This window comes from Anopheles aquasalis, chromosome 2 (genome assembly GCF_943734665.1).
Source record: "Anopheles aquasalis chromosome 2, idAnoAquaMG_Q_19, whole genome shotgun sequence".
In the NCBI taxonomy this organism is placed as follows: domain Eukaryota; kingdom Metazoa; phylum Arthropoda; class Insecta; order Diptera; family Culicidae; genus Anopheles; species Anopheles aquasalis.
Genome location: NC_064877.1, coordinates 85,908,147 through 85,913,146, shown reverse-complemented (window position 1 = coordinate 85,913,146; position 5,000 = coordinate 85,908,147). Strand labels below are relative to the sequence as shown.

At 52.1% G+C, this 5,000-nt stretch overlaps 1 protein-coding gene across 9 annotated transcripts in view; it reads left to right on the top strand.

The window, feature by feature from the left end:
- LOC126571146 (protein outspread) overlaps positions 1–5,000 on the top strand; it is a 161,316-nt gene that overhangs the window by 103,821 nt on the left and 52,495 nt on the right. The gene's annotated exons all lie outside the window — the stretch shown is intronic.

Here is a 5,000-nt window from a genome sequence, read left to right as displayed (position 1 = left end):
TGGCGATCCTCAGGATCAGAAGCATCGCGGATGGTGTTGATCACGCAGAGAAAAATCGTTTGAGATCGATGTGTAGATCGACGGCGATAATCTGTGGGCGCATTCCTGCTTCTGAATCAACGCAACGAAGAAACCGCACCGCGCATCGATCGTCAATGCGCCTTCCACCGCTCAATCTACTACGCCATCATTGCCCGTTCGTGGACAGTTGAAGGAACGCATCGTAAATTGATTTCATGCTCCCAACCACACACTCCCCGTAGCCGGCCTTTTAATGCCTTTGTTTTACTACCTTCGCTCACTCACTCCGCTTGTGCTCGAAAGATTAATAGCCTGCTGATAAAACCAGAGTCGTTGGTCGCCGGTTGTCGACGTGGACGCGCCGCGAAAGTGACGCGAAAATTTGTTTCCGCGTTTGCCTTTTTTCCGCGCATTTATTTATCAATTCTTTCCCCTCGCCCCCCGGGGGGTTGGTGCAACCCGATGCGGCGGTGCAATTATTGTTCTCTTCACCCCCCCGGGGTGGCCGTGGCCAAATTCCGTTGACCTCCGCGAGTGCGATTCACTTCAACACAACAGCTCAATACATCATCCCGCTCTGGTTCGCGGGTGTCGTGTTCGCGGTCCGCACGCCAAAAATCCGCGAGCTGCAAGCGGCGAAGAACGAGAATTTTCAACACAATGTGTCTTGGCCGCCCACCTTCACCGGAACGGGTCAGTCCCGCAGTCCCCCGATCGTCGTCTTCGTCGTCGTCGATGCCATTTTGCCGAAAAGCAAATTGAATTCCAATGTTCCGTTTGGGCCGCAGAGAGAGAGGAGGTTTCGTTTCATTTCGTTTTTTCTGCTTCTCTCCGCGACGACAACGCCTTGAAGGCTCGTGTCTCGTGGGTCCCAGCATTCGCACAGGGACGCACAGGACGCATATAACAATAGGATTCGGGCGGTTTCGAGTCGAGCACAAGATATCACTGGCGTTCCTTTTGCCCTCTGGAGAGGCGAGGCAAGGTGAGGCGAGTGGAACTGCCGATAAGATAATGATGAGTCGTCGTTTGTCGTCGTTTTGGAGTACAGGAAGGGTGGGGGCCAGGCATCACAGGCATCGGGAACACAAACGAACGGACAAAAAATGGCTGGGTGTGGTTCTGGGCTGTTCTTTTCTTTCCGGGGACGACGCTCCCTCTACAATTTCCGTTGACCTTTTTTTTCACGAAGTTCTGAAGTTCTGAGTGGCGGACACACCTTTTCAATGTGTCATTTTTATTGAAAGATCGTTCTGTGGCGTCGTTTTTCGGGATTCGTTCCGAGGACTGCACCAGAGACGGGAGCCCCAAGAGACCCCCCGGCAAAAAAGCGAACCGATTTGTCTTCTGATAAATGATTTAATATTGCCAATACCTTTGGGCAACTGTTTTTTGAGGGCATGCTGCATGGGCCTCGTTTGTAGTATTGATAAATGGAACCCTTGGACAGCAACATGCACCGTAATTTCAGTGTTTAGCGACTTGAAACCGAGTTCGCATCGTTAATGAAGGTCCAAAACCAACTGTATTGCGGAAGAAATTGGTTATTCAACCGATACTCAAAGACTTCTCGTGGAAGACACATCCAAGTCGATTCAAGAACGGCATCCTCGGCCAAGTCCGCACCAGAAAGTGGTACATCGATGATACCGCTCGAGACGAAACGAGACGATGGCGATCGCCGCCACACTTCCGCCTGATTGTGTCCATTCAGAGGCGCAAGAGAGGACGCGTCTCTCCATCCCCCCCCGGTGGGTGTACCAGGAGGCAAGCATAACCGATTAAGAATGCGTATTTACGATGCGACCTACGACCACCCTCAGAACGCGCGCGAGCCAATGCCAATAGACTATAGACGAATGCCATCAGATTAGAGCTGTGGTGGCCGGGAGCGCGCCGTAGCCGAATGCTTGAAACCTGTTGCGCCAAGCCGCCGGGACGCCCATCTCATCTACTCCACCCAGGGCCCAGGTGGTCCCCCCAAAAACCTGTGTGTAGAATGAAATGCATTTCTTCTGATCAGGAGACGCCTCCCCCCCCCTCCCCCTTGGCATTCTGACATGCCCAAGCCCCTGGTCTTCTGTTCGAGCGCATCTGTGAGGAAGCAGCAGCGGCAGAGGCAGCAGAACTGTAGCTAACCTGAGCGATAAATTGAATTCACCTGCCCTTTGGGGTAGATTTGTTTGATTTCCCTGGTACGCTGCAGCCCCGGACCCACGCCTGGTCACACATTCCAGCCAGCATCCATCCACAGGAACGTCCGGAGCGCCGGATAAGCTGCATCGAATGCGACGGTGGTGGGAGGAGAGTCAGCATTATCGCATCTTCGAGCCGTCTCCCGGCCTGTTCCTAACTTCTGGCCATGGGAGGCATTTGTTCTGGCTTCGGCACCGTCGGATCAAACAAAAAACCAACGGCCAACGACGACGGTGGTGCAAGAGGAGGAGGAGGAAATAGAAAATTGATTTTCTAGATTTTTGTCTCCTCTACTGCTGCTGCTGCTGCTGCTATCGTCCGCGTGTTTTGGCCGTTTGACCGGTTTCCTGCTCCATTCTATAGCCACTCCCCATTATGTAGCATTTCTTTGGGGCCCCCGGGAGGAACTGGCCAGCCATCTCTCCAGCAAAGGTATCCAGATTCGGTACAACTTTTGGACCGAAGCGACTTGGAGACCGGGACATGGAGCAAGTTTCCAGCCCGGGTCCACACAGCGCGACCGGTACCGGTGTTGCTCCTCTTCCGGACTTCTATCCCCCACTCCTCTAAAGCTAGCGGTAAACGGGATGTTTGTGTGAGTTTCGTGGGCAGGACGGGTGGAGAAGAGTAACTCAAGAGAGGCACTAGATGCAAAAGCCAAAGCATCTTGAAGATTCACCCTCGACGCTATTAGCCGCGCTGCTGATGGCGAGATGTGTGGACCCCGGATGTTTGCGGCGCGCGGACCTCGTTTTTGCTGCTGCTTCTTCATCTCTCCGATCCAGTACAGTTTGTAGGCAGCATAATACAGCAGTATAGTGCATCAAGGAGAGGGAGTCATCCACAGCACGGCACACAACCAAGCAGAGCATCCCATCGCATCGCATCGCGATTGGTTTGGAATAGAGGGGAAGGAAGGAAGTGGAAGGTCCCTTCTTCCGCGACGAAGACGCGTTTTATGCGTTTGGTCACTTGATGATGACAGGTTTGGCCACATTTTTCCAGCGTTTTTCCAGCCCCCTCCTCCTCGTTGTGCGATCACTTGGCGTGCAGTGCCGCTAGCTGCTGCACGCACTGGCCACCTGTTCTTGGGGATCCGCTTTCTAGTTCGCGCGCAGCGCATCAACAACAAATCCGTTCCCTTTTTCCCTCCCTTCCCTATAGCACTCTCAACGAGCTAGCTATTAATTATGCAATCACTTGCTGCACACATCACAACCAGCAGCAGCAGCAGCAGCACCAGGACCTAAGGCAAGGTATCGCAACAGCAACAAGCATTTTGATAAGACGCAGACAACCACACTTTACGATCACTTCCGTCACCGAAGGGCAGGGCATGAGTAGCGTCGTACGCGTACCTACAGACACACACGTGCTACCCGATAATTAGCCCTCAGTCGAGTGTGATCTTGTAATGTTTTTGCACCACCCCTCCGGGCATTAGGTGCGGTGCAATGATCGCAAACGCACTCGACGTTCGAGCTCTGCGGTGCCCTCTCCGCCAAACGATCTGACATGACAAATCCATTCAAACGCATCTCACGAGTACGATCGCGCACTGAACGTTTAACACTCCATTGCGAACGGGTAATTGTTTGGTTCGTACATTTCGGGCCTTTCATTTGTGAATTGCACTCCCGGGGGCCGTCCGCGAAAAGAAATGCAGAAAAGGCGGACCGTTCAATCGTCCCCAGAAAAGGGACAGCTCAGATCAGCTGAGAGAGGAGATGAGCGGTGCATTTGTTTGGCTTCGGGCAACCAGTTGCAGTTGCAGCTGGGGAGCTGTGCAAGGACCAGCATGCGGGATGGAAATTGCAAATAATTACAAGTGCCCTCTGCTCTGTCCGCTGCTTCTCGCTGCAACCAATGGGGATGGATCGTTTCGCTACTTTCGCCAACGTTCATGATAGCGCGAAGGGGCGAGAGCGGTCGCTTTTGCGTTTTAAAATCGTCAAAATAAAAAAAAACGACAGAAAAAAACCACGGCAACTGCCAATAAGAAGTGCCACCTTCGTCAACAGAGCCATATCGGATCGGAGCATACAGCGAGCATTCCGCTAGGACGAAGATCTTCAATTAGCTTCGTTAATTATCTTATTTTTAATTATTAAAATTCCTGCCCCTTTGGCTGACCAAAGCAAACAATGGAGCCACAACCGGAGAGGAGATAAATCATCTAGGTCCAATCCACCACTGATGTCCTCAGTTACATCAATGCACAAGAAGAAAAACACAGAAAAACACGCGCGAATGGTTGCTGCTGCTTTAGCGCCGCAGGCCTTCGCACTTATCGCAAAGCATCACGTGTCGAAAACGTTGAACATAAATTACCCAAAATTGCGTATGACATTTGGAAATGAAATGGTCGCCTCCTTTTCCTGCTGCAGAGGGCGGAGACGATCGCTCTCTTGGTCCTCCGCTCTGCATTCGCTCTTACGCTGCTGCTGCTGTCACCTATTGTGGTGTGCAAGCGATCGTTTCGTTTTTTTCTTGAGAGATTTCCGTAGTCGCAGTCACAGCAGTCGCGGTTTTCTTCGGTTTAAATTATACCACCACCGGTGGCGGCGGCGGCGGCAGGGAAATTGCGGGGTATCGAGTTCGCGTTTTTGGGACTTTGGCCAATCGTATGCCGTGCGTGTGATGTAAGATGTAATTTAGTGATGGGCATGCAGCTAAATCTCTTCCTTCGAATGCGTTAAATGGTACCAATCAGCAGCGTTGCTTGAACGAAAAGCACTCTCTGGATCTGGTTCTTGTACTCCAGATCTGCGAGCAAGCAGCGA